Genomic DNA, 20,561 nt, shown 5'->3' with positions numbered 1-20,561 from the left:
CTAGAAATAAATATCTTAAATACATCAAAGTTTCTAAACTTAAGAGCTGACAAAATTTTCCCCCTTTTTAGACATATGGTTAAAATTAAACACACACACATTACATTGGCTATTTCTTAAGCTACATGTATACTCCATGAATAAATATTTTCATTGTAGAATATATCTATTGACAATTAAAAAAATCATTTAGCACCATTACATGATTTTTTTCTGAAACTCTGTTGCTCCTGGTACTATATTAACCAGACTACAAGCCTATTACCCAGTATCATTTTTTTTTCTGCTTATGGTTCTATGAGAGGAGGATTCTTCCAATAAACAATACTTCTCATAGGGTTTTGGATATTATACTATATATAACATTTTACACTTAATATTTTCAGAAACATTTTAAATTATGGAGTTTAATCATAGCATTCTGTATTATTTAGGATTTTACAAATATATGTCTTAGCCCTTAGTATTGAAAATAAAGCAGATAATGCTTTCAGGTCTACTGTTTAAATTACTTATATAAGATGTCTCTAATTTTTTGCAGGCAAATATGGAACTAGAAAACATAATCCTGAGTGAGGTAATCTGGAAGCAGAAAGACATACATGGCATATACTCACTTATAAGTGGATATTAACCATATAATATAGGATAAACATACTAAAATCTATAGTCCTAAAGAGTAGGACTAAACAGCAAAGAGGACCCTAGGGAAGATGCTCAATCTTCATTCAGAAGGGCAAATAGGATAGACATTGGAAGTGGGAGAAGACAGGGAATAGGACAGGAGCCTGTCATGTAGGCTTCTGAAAGATTCTACCCAGTATGGTATCAAAGTAGCTGCTGAGACTCACAGCCAAATTTCGGGCAGAGTTCAGGGAATCTTATGAAAGAAGGAGGAGATAGAAAGACCTGGAAGAAACAGAAGCTCCACAAAGAGAGCAACAGAACCAAAAAAAAAAAAAAAAAAAAAAATCTCAGCCCAGTGGCCCCTGCAGAGACTGATGAATCAACCAAGGGTCATGTATGGAGAAGACCTAGACTCCTGTCTAGATGTAACCCATAGGCAACTCAATGTTCATGGGGTTGTCTAGTAAGGGGAACAGGGGCAGTCTTTGGCATGAACAACTAAGTTTCCTTCTCTTTAATTAATTCCCCCGGGAGAGGTGACCTTATTAAGCCACAGAGAAAGAAGATCCAGACAGTCCTGACAAGACCTGATAGGCTCGGGTCAGATAGTATGGGAGGAGAACCTCCCTACTAGGGTAGGGATGTAAGGGGGCAAGACAGAGGTCGAGTGAGATGGGGAGGAGATGAGGGATGGAGCTACAGCATGGATATAACGTTATTAAATTGTAATTAATAATAATAATTTTAAGAAGAACTGATAAAATTTTTCACATATATAAAAAAGGAAAATAAGGCACATAATACTGTAAGAAAAACGTGATTTAAGAGAGGAACTCAGAGGTAAAATAGCTGATGATACAGTGGTAATTTTCAAGCCTCTAACAATGTAGCTTTTTAAAAATGTCAAATTCACTTATCTTTAATAGAGAGTCTATTTTTATTTCTTCAGTTTCTAAGATAAGATATTTACATTGAGGGTTTAACCCATGGTGATATCACATAGCATGGCAGATTTGTGGTTTTATTGTTATCAGTGCTCATCAATTATTACTAACTCCTGATGCATTTTACATTTCAGTCGCTCACCCAGTCACAAAGCTACTCCTGTTATCCTGTTATCTGTCAGGCTTTTCAACTTGTAGGATGTTTAATTTCATGTTAGAAATAAATCTCATCTCTTGACCTTAGTGGCTCCAGTTTATATATTTCTTTTCTCAAGGTGTTCTTTAAGTCTGATGATGACAATTATTTTTCACAATCACTTCATGTTTTCTTTCTTTCTCATCGCTGCAGGACTGATCAGTGTTTCCTTCTGGGCATCCAAAGGCTAATTATCTAAACTGAACTAAACATGCTAACTCATAGCACAAGAAACTAAAAAGGAAATTGTTTTGAATCTACAGTGAAAAATTTAAAAATAGAGGAAGAGCCAATTTGGTAAATTTAAAATAAAAAAGTGTAACAGAGAAATACAGGCATCTACTGTTCAAATGGTAAAGGTTGCTACGTGATTCTGATTAGGAATTTTGTGTTGCAGAACAGTTATATGCTCTTATTTTATGCAGATTTTTAGAAAAAATATATATAATCTATTCTTAATGTGCAAAACTATGTATACAAATATTTATTAGGAAAGCAACCTAAGCACTATTTGACCTTAAGAATTTGAGAAAACTATGACTCAACAACTCCACTTTCATAGTCCACATACACAAAGCATCTACCACTTGTGAATTATGGAGTTCTTACAAAGAATGGCTGGTTGAATTCCATTGATTTTGAAAATCCATATATGTTTTAACCATTTCAATTCAACAGATTGAGGAAGAGGGCTTGAGAATTTCCAATTTAAGGAATCTCAGAACTAAAGTTGGATAACCTTGAGTAATTAAGTGCTTAAGTACCTAAAAGACTTGCTGCCAAAGCATAAAACCACTAGGATTGGATTAAAAATTTTGGTCTTCAATTAGGCTTTTTGTTTGTCTGATTGTTTTTTAAATGAAAAGTGAGCAAAACTTAGACTTTATTATTACTTAACAAATACACTAGCATTCAAAAGGCTTGTTAGCATATGGTGCTGACCTAAGGAATTGCTGAGTTACAAGGCGATGTACTTTGGAGGATGATCTTCCCTCATTTCCTCTAATGTATTACAAGGAATTTGTCATGTAGCCAATGAACGTGACTTGCAGACTATGAGATACAGTCCTGAGTGTTTTAAAATGTGAAATTAATGGCACCGCTTTGCATGAACCAGTCATAAAAGGGAAGAATGAACATTTAGAACATATCATTTATAGAAAGAGATGGTGAAGTTTTGGAAAGAAATGTTTCCAACTGTGCACCTTCAACGAAGTGTAAATAAAAAGCTAATTGTATATTTCAGAAAATAGTTGTGACATGCATCAGTTCTCTGAGCTCTTGTTTTGTAATCATGTGATATGAATCAGAAAGAGAGGAGTAGAATAGGAGTTGGTAGCCCTTGAGCACAGCAATTTTTTTTTTACCTGTTCTTAACTTTTTATGAATTTCACATCAGGTAAATTTTACCCCAATCCATCTTATTTCCCAGTCCCTCCATATCCACCCTCTGTTTTTGAAACCTCCCCCACAAAAGAAAACAATAAATGAAAATTTAAAAAATATTAAAAAATTAAAATGTCTTGATATGGCAACTGAGTTTAGATATGGTGTGCCACACAATATAGATTTTTGCCTAACAGCGTTACTTGAAATTGTTCACTGTAATGAGTCATAAGCCTGGTTCAAAGCTTCTAGGTTCTGCTGCACTATCAATACTGGATTTTCACTGTGACTCTTCTCTGATATCCTGTTGTTTCCCTGTGTCGTGGAGCTCCTGTAGTGTTGGTTTTGCAGGACCTGTTCCTTCAAGTACTCCAGCAGTTCATTGATGGGGTAGATGTTGAGTGGGGCAACTCAAAGCCCTGGAAATGGATCTGGGTGGGATCTTATTTGGTCACCCTGCCAACTCTCTCATACCCAAACCGTAGAGACCAGGTTTCCTAGGCTTCCCAGGTGAGGGGCAGGGACAGCTCTATTGCATGTTGCAGCCACTGACACATGGGACCAACTCAGCTCATTCTTTGGATGTCAACATGGTTCCAGGCAGGCAGCCCATACCATGGTCTTTGTGGGTAACATGGGCCTTCGATATTAACATAGATTCCTGCTATAAGTGGGCCATAGCGCAGGCCTAGACATCACCATGGCCTCGGGTGGCAGTGCAAGCTACTCACACTCTGATGTTCCATACCACAGTCAAGTTTCCTCATGTTCTTGACCAAACTTTTTGTTTTAGGACACAGGAACCTGGAAATATGATCAAATGCCCACCATTGCATGCCTATAACAGTTTGACAAGATGTTATCTAAGAGATAAGATTTATGTCTTTAAACTCCTAAAAATGTCTAACTCAAAGAACCCAAGATGTATTCCTTCTTTCTTCCTCTGCTTCTTCTTTTCTTTTCTTTCAGAGACTGTGGTTCCAACTGCAGAGGTTTGGGCTGTTGGATGGAGATGATGTGATAAGACCTCTGATAGAATCATGGCCATTGAAAAGAGTCTCAAAGTTATTCTCCTCTTTCTTAACCAGAGTGTCCGTCTCATCAGCCATCTGTTGCTTTTTCTTTTCCTTCATTCCTTCACTTTCCCCTGTGTTCTTTGAAAAGTGGGGCAAGTACTCAAAGGAATGACAACGACCTGACAGTATATAGTTTCTTTCTTTTCAGCCTTCATTTTTTTCTTAGCATGCCTCATACAGTAGAGAATCAACTGTTGGACATTGCCTTTCCAGTGTGAAACACCAACACCTGAAGAAAGATACAAAGGCCAGATAGTTGGAAAGAAAAAGACCCACGTCCTTTGTAGCCACCAAGAGCCACCTCATTAGCCCTTCTAAAAAGTCCAAGATCAAAGTTCCCTACTATAAAAGCAAAGATCCAGGTCTTTGGGCAAGTTAATGCACCGGATACCCCTGTATCCATGTCCAATATGGAAAGAAAAAGAGGACCAACAATGGAAGATGGATTGTCCCCATCTCCTGAGAAGAAAAGAACCAATCCCCGATATGACTGAGACTACCCAAGGAAATTTGCTGGTAGAAAAATAAAAAAGAAAACAAATAAAACAAAACAAAGCAAAGACAACATTATAAATTCCCTGAAAGTTAATTCTTTCCCTCTAAAGTCAGACAGAAATAAAACTTTCTACTTTGTTTTTACTAAACACACATTGATTTAAAGTAATAATGGTTTTGTGTTATCAATAAGTGTTTTCAGCTAAATGCTTATTTGTCATTTTGTATCCAAGTCAGATCTAGCCTTGTGAATTTTTCTACACATAGTCCAATAACAAGACATAACATAGAGAGTCCGAATTTAAAGGACTGAGAACATCCATAGACTCATAGCTATGTCTCTAGTTAGTATCTTTAATTTGTGGATATATTGGCTGTTTATAAACTATAGTAGTTAAATAATGTTGATAGATGAGCCTTGTCAAAAAATATAAATTGATTTTGCTGTTACCAATGGCTTATTCAGGTGAATAAAGGCTCATTCCACCTAGATAGAGTTAACTCAAAAAGTTTTTCTCTTTTATCAGTTTGAGTGTCTACAACCTCAAGAGCATCTTAAAGACAAGGCTATCTCTACCTACAAACTATTAGGAGACTAAATTTCCAAAAATTCTACAAGACACAAAGACTGTCTTACCTTCCTAAAAATAAAAATAACTTTTATTAATCAATCTTCCAGTACTTAAAATCTTATTTTATCCTTTGGCCTTCTTCATTGCTTTTATCACTATTGGTATGGTGTGGTTGCTACCTCACAATATTTCCCTTTAAATTTGTTTCATCTAGGATCCTGTCTTTAAAATGTTTTCTTATTTTATCAGATTCTCAATATATGATTATCAGTATTTTTTTAAAAGCAAAAACAAAACAAAAAAGACAAAAATAAAAAATAATAAATGGTCTAGTGTATTAATCTCCCAGGATAGGTCTTCTAGGTATAATCATGGTGGAGGCGTTCCTAGGCTCATGGCCTTTCTGGGAACATTGGCTGTTTAAATATATAATCTTGATTAGACCTACATGTCAACAAAATTAAACTAGATGCTCCATTCACTCTGACTTTAGTTTATGGTTTTGGAAGGTACTCTGCCTGGTACCAGAGAAGAAAAGTAATCATCAAACCAGCTAAAAACCCAATGGCCACAACAGTGACCAGTATGCAAGATATACTAGTACAACAGTGGCACAAATGTTACAAGAGTAAAGAGTATTTTGAATTGTATTTGCAGCCCACTCTATAAGATGGAATCTATACCCGACATTGCTCAAGTGAACGAGAGCTTGTAATTACAGAGGTCAATGAGACCTATGGAAAAACCTACTAGTAATATTCTGTTAAAAGAATAAAGCAATAAAAATGAATCCTAATGGCATTCTGCTGTACTCATAGTTCAGTAAACTGCACAGCCATCATCTGAGAATCTTCTTCTTGCATTCAGTTGTAATTAACACAGAGAACCACGATTAGGCAAAACAGAGAGTGAGATACTTTGGTACACTCATCCACAATGGGTTGTCTTCATCTTATCCCTCCCCTGTAAAGGAATTTTAATCCAGCAACATGGATGCTCTGGAAAGGGGTCATATTTAAAGACTTAAGTCTGTGTTATCCTGCTGGAATGGAGACACACCTTTAGCATACACCCTCTGGCTAGAATATATACCTTTAATCCCAAACAATGACTGGCAGGTAAAGTGACAAATCAGAGGAAGATTTGACAGAATGAGTCAGAACTAGAATAAACCAATTCTCATGAGGACAGGAGATAGAAACTCCTTGAGAGAAGTGCTGAGAAACTGTAAAGAAGATTTTGTGGAATTGGTACAGCACAGTTCAGTGCAGTTCAGTTTGTGCAGTTCAGTCCATGGAGCTCAGAGGTGGTTTTTCCAAGTAGAGCAATTCAGTGAGAAGCCGGTTTGAGTCCGTCAGCTTGGAGAGGAGTTTTGAGCCAGAACAGCTGAGTTGAACCAGCCATCCAGAGTTCAGGAACTAGAACAAATGATTTTATTCAGCAGTAAGTCTCAGCCTAGGTTAGCAAATGGAAACTGGAAGCTGAAGTCTTTAAGATCTGAGCTTGCAGAAGATTAGATTTTATGGAGGCCAGAACTTTCCAGTCCTAGGCCTAGGAATAGTTAGATAGAAATGCTCTGGGCTCAGCACAAGCCATGTATTTATAAAGCTTAGATACAGTTCTCATCTCTTCCACTTTCCTGAGGAAATAATAACAACATTTACACTCCCATCAATACTAAGGGATCTTTGTGGAAAATGAAGAAAAAATATTATAAAAGCCAGATTGTTGGATGACTCCAAAGAAACAACATTTTCATACATAACAGAAATGGAACACAATCTCATTGAGATTGTGGTAGAATATAGAGGACCTATTCAGTCCAGACAAAAAATCACAGCACTTAGAAGAGTTGGTGGAAACAAAATTCCAACCCCAACAAAACAGCTGTTTGCAACTGATGCCTTCTGGAAAAGGGAAAATCTGTTCTCTCTTCAATGGAGTGTCACTGGGCTATCAACCACACTTCAGGGAAGGCCCAGTGCCCAGCAATTTTTGGTCAACATAAAGTAGATTCAGGTACTTTTTGTGGACTTTAAAATTTCTTCTATTTATTGTTTTTGTTTGTTTGTTTGTTTGTTTGTTTTGTCTTTGTGTTTTTGAGAGGGAGAAATTTAAGGGAGAGTGAGAGAGAACATGAATTTGGGTGAGTAGGTAGGTGAGAAGGATGTGAGAGAAAATGGGGAAAGAAAAATATGATCACAATTTCTATTAAGATTTAAAGAATCTCAACCTAAGCATTTCAAATAAAAATCACAAAATAATGTGAAACTGGAATTCTTAAACTGCTCTTTGTGATAATTTAACAGTACCCCCCCATACTAGTCTCCTTCATACTCACTCAGAAAATAGCCATTTAAGTGTCTTGGGTGAATTTTCTCAGAACTGATGTACAGAAGCATTTTATTAGTATGAGGACTCATTTCTCTTCTAGATTTTTTCTTCAATTGAAAAATTATGATTTTCTATTCTCATTAAAGTTAATTTAAAAAAAAGAATGAAGATTGCTGGTGGATTTCTCTTCAATAAGCCATTCATATATATAAATCAATTAAATTTGGCTCATGAAATTCTAATTAATGGCTTTGTATTGCCTTCTAAATCCAATATATTAGTCAAATTTGTATGCCATGTTCAATGGGCTCATTGAAGCTAGAATAAAATTGTGCATAAAATAATTTCTTATCATTGGGATAAGAAAAATAATTAAACAAACACTACGCAAATATATGCTTCATAATTAGCATCTGCTTGCTTATATCATATGAGCCTCTAATTCTACTTATCCATAAAATAATATTTTATATAACAGGAATACGATATATTAATTTTACCATATATTTGCACAAAACCATGAAGCCTATTTCACTAGAAACTATTGTAGACAAGGATAATGAAACATCCATCCACTCCTGCTTTACCTGAACAAAGAACGGGAACTCGTGGGCCAGGGCCAGATCTAACTATAGTGCCTGGCAGAGCTCCCTATAAGTTGTTTGTCAGATTGACCTGCCACCTGTAATAATAAACTCACTTTCTTTCATGCTAAGGCTAAAAACAAAAAAGTCTATAAAATAAGCTTTGTGATGAGACTGTCACTACTCACCCTCAGGGCTGATCATTTCATCAGTCACTCACTCCTGTATTGGCTCATTATTTATCAACCCTTCACTGAGATGTTTTTTGAGCATTATTTTATAAAATTTTCTCAATTGACTATTACATAAAATTACTGTTTCAAATATTATTATGTCTTTCTTTTCATTTACCTTAACGTTTTGTTATTACAGCTACTTGTGCTTCTTAAATGCATATTGTAGTTTTGTATCCCTCAAACCTTCTCACCAACACCCTTTTCTCAGCTTAGAATAGTCTCTTGTTTTTCTCAAAAATGTTTTCTAAATCCTATGTCCATCTTAAATGTCTCTGTGAAATGTTCTCAGACTTTTCCTAATAATCAAATCTTCCCTTATGACTGCAGTAATCTTCACTTTTCATGTAATTCAACCTCTCTGCCTCTCTATTTTGTATTTTTCACTAGCCTGACATTCATTATTTATTGATTGAATGCTAAATCTCATACTATACTAGCTGCTAGTTTATGTACAGCGGACTTAAACATGTACCTTCTAATTCTGACTTCTTAACAGCTCACAGATTAATGGAGGATAAGAATACTGGAACACTATAATGAACTGAGCACCACAAAAAATTAAAATTATCTGTTTTTTTAACCAGTAGAAATGCCTTTGTAGCAATATGGTACTGACTGTTAATTCTGCTTGTTGCTATTGGTGCTGTGGAAACCATGAGAGTTAATTCATGCTCTTTCCTCTTGACCAACACAGAAATCAACCTTCAAGTAAAACGAATACGGGACCTTTCCTTGCATTTATAATCTGCCCATTGCCGAAGTCTCCAGCACTTAGGATGATGCTTGGAAATCAGGAGGTGTTTGGTGAAAACTTGGCAGTTGCCTCAGAAGTCCGGGGAGCATCCTAGAGTCATTCAGATGGCAAGCTTCATGCACAGAGGGACAGCAGTGAAGCAAATTGCATCTCCCACATACAGAAAATTGCAGGAGGGCAGATACTTTCCAGATAATGTATTCCATAAATTGAATAAAGTATGAATTAAAAATTCACATTTTTGAGTTTTTCACCTTGGCCATTCTGACAGGTATAAGGTGAAATCTCAGGGTCATTTTTATTTGCATTTCCATGATGGCTAATGAGTTGAGCATTTCTTTAAGTGTTTCTCTGCCATTCAATATTCCTCTACAGAGAGTTCTCTGTTTAGCTCTGTTCCCCATTTTTAGTTGGATTACTTGGTTTGTTGCTTTTCAGCTTCTTTAGTTCTTTATATATACTGGATATTAGCCCTGTGTCAGATAAAGGGTTGGTGAAGATTCTTTCCTAATCTGTAGACATTTGTTTTGTTTTGATGATGGTGTCCTTTGCTTTACATGCTGGAGAGGTTGTGGAGAAAGGGGAATCCTCCTCCACTGCTGATGGGAATGTAAACTTGTACAATCACTCTGGAAATCAATCTGGAGCTTTCTCAGACAACGAGGAATAGCACTTCCTCAAGATCCAGCCATACCACTCCTAGGCATATATCCAAAAGAGGCTCCTGTACACAATAAGGACATTTGTTCAAACATGTTTGTAGCAGCTTTATTTGCAATAGCCAGAAGCTGTAAACAACCCAGATGCCCCTCAGCTGAAGAATGGATACAGAAATTGTGATACATCTTTACAATGGAATATCACTCGGCAATGAAAAATAAGAAAATCATGAAATTTGCAGGTAAATGTTGGGAACTGGAAAGCATCATCCTGAGTGATCTGTTCCAGAAGCAGAAAGACACACATGGTATGTACTCATTCATATAGACATATAATATAGGATAGGATAAACCTACTAAAATCTGTACATCTAAAGACACTAATCAAGAGGGAGGACCCTGACTAAAATGCTCAATCCCCATCCCGAAAGGCAAAGAGGATGGACATCAGAAGAAGAAGAAAACAGGAAACAAGTCAGGAGCCTGCCACAGAGGGCCTCTGAAAGGCTCTGTCCCGCAGACTATCAAAGCAGATGCTGAGACTTATGGCCAACTGTTGGGCAGAGTGCATGGAATCTTATGAAAGAAGTGGGAAATAGTAAGATCTGGAGAGGACAGGATCTCCACAAGGAGAGCAACAGAACCAGAATATTTGAACACAGGGGTCTTTCCAGAGACTCAAACTCCAACCAAGTACCATGCATGGAGATAACCTAGAATCCCTGCACAGATATAGCCCATGGCAATTCAAAGTCCAAATGGGTTCCATAGTAATGGGAAGAGGGACTGCCTCTGACATAGCCTCTGATTAGCCTGCTCTTTGATCACCTCCCTTTGAGGGGGAGCAGTCTTACCAGGGCACAGAAGATGACAATGCAGCCACTCCTGATGAGATCTGATAGACTAAGATCAGAAGGAAGGAGAGGGGGACCTCCCCTATCAGTGGACTTGGGGAGAGGCATGCATGAAGAAGAGGGAGGGATTGTGGGATTAGGAGGGGAGGAGGGACGGGCTAACGAGGAATACAAAGTGAATAAAGTGTAATTAATAAAAGTTAATAATAATAAAAAAAGAATTCATACTTTTACCAACCACACTCCTAATCCTTCCCATGGACTTCACTATTGGTAATTACCAAATTTTTTTTTTCCTTCAAGGCAGGGTTTCTCTGTGTAGCCTCGGCTGTCCTGGGATTCACTTTTGTAGACCAGGCTGGCCTCATACTCACACACTCTGCCTTCCCAAGTGCTGGGATTACAGGCGTGCTCCACCACACCTGCTGATTTTCAAAATCCTTAAGCTGTAATTTCTCTTTCCTTGTTTTTACTGGAAACTTAACACAAAAGTAACTCTCACCTCTAAGGAGATAGGAGATAGTTTATTCAGGCACCAAATATGAGTGACCATGGTCCAGGAGTGCAGACCTGAGCTGCTCTAAATTCCTTTTCTGAAAGAGGTAGCCATCTCATAGAGTGTTCATGGTAACAGAACAAAGGGAAGTTAAAAATCAAGGTATCTTTCAAAAACTTTTGGAGAAACAGCAGATAAGCAGGTTCCTGAAAAGCATGGAGATCTCAGCTGTAGGTCTCAGGTGCACTTAGATTGCACTCTTAGCCCTATGATGAAGGGGAAGCTGGTTCTCTGTACTTTCTGAAGGATTTTCCTAGTAGGCACAAACTTGTTAGGTCTCACACAGAGGAGGACAATGCATGGCTATTAAGGGAGCTAACAACAGTTTGCCTCTTGACTTGGAATTTCCAAGTTCTTTACAAACATCAAAGTTCTAGCCAGTTAATCGGCCTTTTATTCACAGAACAAAGACTTCCGATAAGTTTTGCTCAGTATGGAATCACTGGCTTTGAAGAAACATAAAAATTGTAATAAGTGTAAATTCTCCTTTTAATTAGGTTCAATCTGACTTCTTTTTCTTTCCCAGTGACGGTCTCTGTAGGCACTCAGAGGGCTGAATCTTACCATGTCAGTAACTACATTTCTTTAGAAAGCCTGGACCCTGCTGCTTCTGTGTAGAAGGCAAATTGCTTTTAATATTGGGTAATTTTTCCAACAACCTTTAAAAATAATTTAAATAAACAAGAGTTTTACTGTCCCACATATTAAAGCATAAACCCCACTCAATATTCACTTTCTTATGAAATGAAAATTCTTATTGCACTTTTTAGAGCATCTTCCAAGAACTTCTGTTATATTAAACCTGCTGTCTATGAAATGCCATTGTCCCTCTCAATCAAACCTTCAATCCTCTCTATCATCAAATAGGCTGAATTGAATTTAAAATTAAACATTTAAGAATTACGGCCAGGCATTACATTTAAAAAGGGACGAAACAAGAAAGAAATAAGTTCTGGGTACTAGTACAGCTCAGTCAATTTTAAAATTTAAATATCCATGCATTCAGCCATGTATCTTAGGCTCATGCAGTGACCATCTCTCAGGCGTGTAGCAGTTTTAATTTTCCCTTCCTCTTTCAGGCACACAAATGCATAGTTTGGGATCACAAACAGCCGAGATGCTACATGTTCAATGACTCCTGGATGACCCCCGCCTTCATGAGGCTTTTTGTTCAATACTCCACCTAGCACCTCTGATGAAAAGATTTTACGGCAAACAGCAGTCATTATCAAGTATAGAACAAGAACTTTCCAAGGAAATGGACATGTTTCTTCTGAATTTACATGTAAGAAGAACACGCTTCCCAGGAAAGCAACTTCTCATAAGCTCCCATTGGGCTCTACTGTACCGTGTGCAGTGTAATTTATGCGTGGTCAATGAAAGTGAAACAGACAAATGAATAAAGGCTTACCCTCTTTACCAGATGAATATTGATGTTCAGTTACCCACAAAAGTTAAATTTCATGTTTCCTCTCATTTCCAGGTAAACTGATAATCTGAGTAACTTGATAAATCCTCACTTATAACAACACAGTGGGGAAAAAAAAAAGCAAAACTTTCTTTTTTCTTTTTTTGCTACAAAATCTTACTTTTGGTTTAAATGTGTACGTAGAAGTATATGTAGGGGAAGAAAGGTACCATGGAGTAAATGTCACATTAGTGTGAGAGAGGAGATAGTTTAGAAGGAATAGTGTTCAGCCATAACAAGAATAAAATCCACTTGAAATAATGTGGTTGGACCTGGAGACCATTATGTTAAGTGCAGTAAACCAGAGAAAATATCATCTCACCCAGGTATAGAATGGAAATAAAAAGCGATCTTCTGGCAACTGAAGGTAGGAAAGTGGTTACATGAGCTGAGAGCGTATGGGATTGAGGGACAGATGGAGAGATTGAAAAGCAGATACTGTTTACTACGTATAGGAAGACATCCTGGTGTGCATTGCACAGTGCCACGATTACTGGCCTTGATAATGTACTGTACATTTCAAATAGTAAAAGGAAGGAAATCTGAATGTTGCTGCCTTGAAGCTGTGAGAAATGCTTGGGAAGAAATTTAAAACTTTATACTATGTCCATAGCAGTCAGAGTTTCACAAAGCATCTTTAAATATGTGGAAGATTGATTTTCACATAACAGAAAATATTCGTTTAAGTTTAAAAATCTGAAAGAATAAAAACAGATTAAAGAAACCTGTGTTTTGATTATGTCCCTCAGTTCCTTAAATTCCACAAACGCACTAAATAGGACATGCTCGAGTTCTGAATGGATGTTTCAATATGATAATGACAGTGTTAGAAAAGTTAAAACTGTATGACTATGAAAATAATCCCATACCGTCAATGATGGTCATGTCATAAAATATTGAGCATTTTAAGGGCTAACAATACAAGTTTAGTTATTTACAATTTTATGCTGCTTTTTACCTATTCCTAGTATTGTGAACTTTATTTATATTTTGGCTCTTTCAGAGAAAAAAAATTCTCATTAAGTTTTATATTCATTAGTGTAAAATTTGAAACAAAGGCCTGTTGAGAGAAAACTTCTGCTCAACTGAACAAAATCTCCAGCCTGAGACCTGGAACTTTAGTTGAGTGGATGAATCACCCAGCCTACTGAACTGGCTAGTTTTGAAGTCAACTTGACACAAGCTTGAGTAATTAGAGAAGAGGGAATCTCAATTAAAAAAAAAAAAAGCCAAAATAATACCCAGCTGTCAGACATTTTCTTATGTAATGATCAGTTATAGAGGGCCTAACTCACTATGGGTGGTGCCAACCCTGGGCTGGTGGTCCTGTTTTCTGTAAGAAAGCAGGCTGAGCAAGCAAGTAAGCAATACTCCTCCATGCCTTCAACATCAGCTTCGGCTTGCAGGTTTCTGCCCTGTTTGAGTTCGGTCTTGAGTTCCTTCAATGATGAACAGCAGTGTGAGTCAAATGACCTTTTTTCTCCCCAAGTTGCTTTGGATTTGGAGTTTCATCACCACAATAGAAATCTTAACTAAGATGCCTCACGACCAGGACTAAGGAAGACAGGTTCAAGGTAAGCCATGTGAGACAGGCAGTAAAAACTGAGTCCTGGGGGGCCCTGAAGAGACTGATACCCCAACCAAAGACAATGCGTGGAGAGGACCTAAAACCCCAGCTCAGATGTAGTTCATAGACTTAGTCTCCAAGTGGGGTCCGTAGGTAAGGGGATCAGGGACTTTCTCTGGCATGTACTCAGTGGCAGGCTTTCTGATCACCTCCCTCTTGGGGGTGCAGGCTTGCCAGGCCACAGAAGAACACAATGCAACCAGTCCTGATGAGACTTGATAGGCTAGGATCAAATAAAAGAGGAGGTAGACCTCCTCTATCAGTGGACTACGAGTTGGGCAGGAAGGAGGGTGGGACTGGGAGGATACAAGGGAGGGGGCCACAGCTGGAATAAAAACATTAATGAATTGTAATAAATTATAATACTTAAAAAGAAAAAAAATGAAGCAGAATCATTCTTCCTATAATGGGTCCTATACTCTCCTTTCCTGAAATTTCTGCCCCCCTCCCCAGGGCAGTTTCTGTGACCTAAGGTTCTTGGTCTGCCCAACTTCCTGAGTCATAAAGTCAAATTTTTCTTTTTTGCTATTTCTCTTGGATTCTGGCTGGAACTTGAGTATGGATCTTTACACTTTATAGCTCCTTTCCCAACCTATTTCTGTTCCTTCATGTTGGCTTAAACATGTTGTTTTTTTTTTCTCCAGTCCTCTCCTTTCTTCTCCTTCTCCGAGCATCAGCTGAGATTTACAGAATGCCTCTTCAGGGTTGAGGTGGGGCTTTTTAAAAACCTTTAATAAGATTGTTACAGAGGGCCTCTGAAAGACCCTACTTAACAGTGTATTAGAGCAGATGCTGAGACTCATAACCAAACTTTGGGCAGAGTGCAGGGAATCATATAGGGGGGGGTTGATAAGACCTGGAGAGGACAGGAGTTCCACAAGAAGAGCAACAGAACCAAAATATCTGGGCACAGGGGTCTTTTCTGAGACTGATACTCTAATCAAGATCCATTCATGGATAAAACCTAGAACCCCTGCTCATATGTAGCCCATAGCAGTTTAGTATCCAAGTGGGTACCCTAGTAAGAGGAACAGGGCCTGTCTCTGACGTGAACTCAGTGGCTAGCTCTTTGACCACCCCCCCCTCCCCGAAGGAGGAGAAGCCTTGCCAGGCCACAGAGGAGGACATTGCAGCCAGTCCTGATAAGCTAGGGTCAGATGGAAGGGGAGGAGGACCTCCCCTATCAGTGGACTTAGAGAGGGTCACAGGCAGAGATGAGGGAGGGTGGGATTGGGAAAGACTAAGGGAGGGGGCTACAGCTGGAATACAAAGTGAATTAAATGTAACTAATGTAAAAAATAAAAATTTAATAAATAAAAACCAGATCGTCCTCAAGCTAAATTTATGCTTTAATCCATTCTCAATTTCTTTCATGAGACTAAGAATCCCAAATGTAACCTGATTTCCCTGGAATCATCTTAAAACCATAAGGAACACACTGAAAGGCCAGTTACAATGAGTATTATTTCTGTATTCTGTGTCATCATTACGATAAAACATTATACCACCTAAAATCCCTGACAAACCTTTGCCTAAATTAGACCACATACTTGATTCAAAAGCTAAGTTAACATATTTTTCTTTCATAAATATTTCCTTTATAAATTCCTTAAAATTCTCCTTTCACCCATGGTTATACTAAACCAACTCCATGAATTATTTCATTATGATGTCTATTTACCAACATTCAGTTTAAAAAGTTGCTGATATAACTTACATAAGAAACTTAAAATACATTGATAGTAAAAAGAGTATATTTTACTTGAGACTGATCCTTTAGGGAAGGTGTTGTCTGCAAATTACTTTAAGTATGGACTTGGACTAAGAATGAACTATCAACATCCTAGAAAATACACATAGAAAAAACAGTCCAAGCCTGGCATATTCTTAGAGCAAATAAAGGGAAAACCTTGTAGAATAATAAAGTGCATCTGTTCTCCACTGTCCTCCTGTTTCCCTCCCTTCATCGCTGTCTCTTTAGTACTCCTCTTTGTAGCCTGCTGTTTCTCTAAAATGGAATCATAATAGGTATAATTAAGACTGGGGAGGAGTTACACTGAAAGGAAATGGTGGTGAGAGGAGAAGGCAAAACTGACGAAAACTTTCAATTGCTGCAGTTTCCTCTTTAAGTAGTAGAGAGTAAAAATTAAAACCAATGGTTTAAAGTTGATTTTAAGTTTTTCTGGCTCATGCTGAGTTACATGCTAGCATCATCAATGATAATCAGGCAATAGCCAGTGCTGAGTCCCTGCTGGGAAGTTCTTACAGAAAGTAGAAAGGAAGGAAATGTGAAAACCACTCCAGCATCTATTGGAAGTAATGACGCTTAGTAATGGAAACCAACCAGAATAAAAATTAACAAACACCACTTTTAAATAAACACTGGCACTTACAAACTCCATTCACCTGAGTGTTGTTAGGATATGAAAAGGCCACAAATATAAGTGCAAAACCAGTGAGAAGATCCAGCCTGCTGCATCCCTGGAACCTTGCCTAATGGCACCTCTATAACCATCAAAGCCTTGCTGCACAGCCTGTAAGTTGGCCCAGCCTGGTGCAACCTAAATTATTGTACCACACACACAACAAATTAAAATATTTTATCAAAAACACAAACCAGGAAGGATGTCCACGTATCTGGGCCTCAGCATACAAAAAAAAAAAAAAAAGAAAAAAAAAATTAAGAAGGCCAAGACAGTGTAGCTTCCTTCAAACCCATCAGCCCTATAAATTCTACGACAATTGCCTCTATGAGTCTTAGGACACAGGACTAAAAACCGAAAAAGAAAAATAATAAAAGTTCACCAAAGAATTCAAAGAGTACAAATGTTCATTTAGGTGTCATCCACCCAAAGAGCATCGGACCCGTCCGATACCTTTTTCTCAGAGGCGGGACCTGGGGCATCAACCCGCATGCAATCAGACATGCTCTTCTCTGGGTCCAAAGCGGCTGACCCTGAGTGCAGTGCTTAGCCTCGCATCCTGAGCGTATCATTTTAGCTTTTTATGGTATCCAACCATGCTTGGGGAGAATGTCCTGCTTCAATGGCTGTAAAGGCCTGAATGATCATGGCTGCATCACACTGTTGTGTATTTCTAATATCAGAGATCAGACCTCTACTCTTGCCTGATGCATCTAAAACAAAAAGGGGGAACTGTAGAGAGCTGCGGATTGCTATGCCTTAAAGATGGAGCTGGTTTCCGCCTTCCACCTTCCCGATGGTGAGTGCTCTCTGTCACGAACAACTCCACATTTGGCTAAGGCCGAGGATCTGGCTTGCTTCCATGTATGTGGACCTATCTGCATTGCCCCCGGGGCACGCCTGGGTTGGCTACCCAGAGGCTATTTAAGCTGTGGGCTGGCTTTCCCCGGGGTCCGAGGATTGTTCAAGGTTCCTGAATAAACTGCATTGAAAAAAAAAAAAAAAAAAAAAAAAAAAAAGAATTCAAAGAGTGTAAAGAAGACTTGAAGAAACAATTCAAGGAACTTAAAAAAGTAGCAATAAGTACCTGAGTGATGCCTAAGAAAACAGACATAAAGCTGAATGAAGTGACTAAGACGATCCAGGATTTGAAAATTGGATTCAATAAATATTGATGAGCAATCAAAGTAAACTGAAGGCAGAACTGAAAAACTCAGCAATTCACCCAAAAGTGTTAAGGGAAAGGCTTTCAAGTAGAATGGATCAACTAGATTATAGACTATTATTATGTGAAGATAGAGTAAATGAATTAGTTCACACAAACAAAACTATGATTAAAAACAGGAAAAAATATGCAGAAAATGTGGGATATCATGAAAAGACCAAGTCTTCTAATTATAGGCATAGGTGATGGAGTAGACCAAGACAATAGGACAGACCAGATCTGTAATAAGACCATAGAAGAAAATTTCCTAAGATTAAGGTAAGATGTACACACATAGGTAGAAGAAGCAAATAGAACACAAAATAGAGAAGACCCGAAAAGAAATTATCTAAATACTAAACATTAAGAACAAAGAGAATATACCACAAGCCAAGAGATCAAAACCACAAGCCACATATAAATGAAAACCCGTCAGAAAAATAGCAGATTTCTCACTGGGAACTTTAAAAGCCCATAGAAACTAACTCTATATAGTGAAAAGAACCATGTTCTAAAGAACCACAGATGCTAACATAGACTACTGTTCTCAGCAAAACCATCAGCAACAGTTTAAGAACAAAGAAAAACTTCCAACATAATGAATACTCAAAATAATTGATGTCCACCAAACCATCCATAAAGAGAATGATGGACACACTACTTTGATATGAAGACAGGAATAAGTAAGCTACAAGATTATGGAAACAATTGCTCAAATATCATGTAGGACTAAAAATAAAAACAGAACAAAACAAGAAGATTACAACAATCAACATACATTTTTCACTTACAACTGTAAATTGTAATGGCCTCAATGCACCAATCAAAAGGCATAGGTTAGCTGAACAAATTAAGAAAAAGAACTCTTTCTATTGTCTACAAGAAAGTCATCTATTTAAAGATAGGTAGCACCTGAAAGTAAAAGTTTGGAAAAAGTATTTCAAGTAAATAGAAGCAAGAAGCATGCAGGTGTCACTTTCCTATTTAAAAGAAGTGTTCAAATCAAAATTAATCATGAGAGAAAAAGAAGGTCTCTTTATTATATATATATTATTCAAATAAACAATTACCCATTTACGCATTACAATCCTAACCATATATGCAGCAAATTTGGCATACCAAATTTAATAAAGGAATTAAAGACCAAGATTAACTCTAACTTAGTAATAGGTGATTTGATTGAAGGCTTCCACTTTTGCAAAAGACACTCATCTAAACAAAAAATAAAGAGAAAACATCAGCCTTAAAAGATATATAGCAAATAGACCTAACAGTTATCTACAGGATATTACATCCAGACACCACAAACACACACATTTTATTTACAAGTCCATGGAGGGTTCTATAAAATAGACTGCATTATGAGATACAAAATGAATACCAACAAATCCAAAAAAGTAAAGTAATTCTATATATCCTTTCTGACCACAGTTCAATACAGACTGAAATCAAGAGAAAACAAGGTACAGTAATTAAACATATCATGGCAATTAAATTTTCCAATATTCAATAATAAATGTGTCAAAAAATGAAATATTTTTAAAATTAAGTGAAAATAAAAGCGCACTACAACAACACTTCTTGGATACAATAAATGGAGTTCGAAGGGAAAAATACATAGTTCCAGGTGCATACACTAAAAATCGGGAAGAAAGCTCTCTACCACCGTTTTTACTGTCTCTGAATTTTGTCTCCGGGCTCCCCATCCTTTTACTCTCTTCTTCTAAGCTCTCCCACTGGCTCACTTATCTCTCTGTCTCTGTCTCACTGTTTTTTCCCCACCCTCATATAATAAATCTCTTTCCAGATCTGAAAAGAAAAAAGAATAAATAGATGATTTAGTGTTGCAACTTAAGATTCTGTTCTGATGAGACCTGATAACCTAGGATCAGAGGGAAGGGGAGGAGGACCTCCCCTATCAGTGGACTTGAAGAAGGACATGGGAGGAGATGAGGGAGGAAGGGTGGGTTTGGGAGGGGATAAGGGAGGTGTCTACAGCTGGGATACAAAATGAATAAACTGTAATTCATAAAAATATAAATACATTTTATAAAAGAAAAAAAAAAGAACCTGTAAAAACTGTTTTTATTCAGCCATTGAGTATCTGGCATAATCACAAGTACCACAGAATCCAAAATTTTATGACTAATTAGATATTTAAAAATGTTAAACACTTCTTCTTATACCTAATAAAGATCAACCTTATTTCATTTATATTACCTAAAATAAATTTATATATATATATATATATATAAAATCACAGCTTCAGCTTCAACAAAAGTAAGCAAATGTATAGTTCAGAGAAAAGTCTTTTTATTTTATTTTATTTTTTTTTTCAATGCTGTTTATTCAGGAACATTGAACAATCCTCGGACCCCGGGGAAAGCCAGCCCACAGCTTAAATAGCCTCTGGGTAGCCAACCCAGGCGTGCCACGGGGGCAATGCAGATAGGTCCACATACATGGAAGCAAGCCAGATCCTCAGCCTTAGCCAAATGTGGAGTTGTTCGTGACAGAGAGCACTCACCATCGGGAAGGTGGAAGGCGGAAACCAGCTCCATCGAGA

The sequence above is a fragment of the Meriones unguiculatus genome, chromosome 6, assembly GCF_030254825.1.
Source record: "Meriones unguiculatus strain TT.TT164.6M chromosome 6, Bangor_MerUng_6.1, whole genome shotgun sequence".
In the NCBI taxonomy this organism is placed as follows: domain Eukaryota; kingdom Metazoa; phylum Chordata; class Mammalia; order Rodentia; family Muridae; genus Meriones; species Meriones unguiculatus.
Note: the sequence above shows the minus strand (reverse complement) of the source record.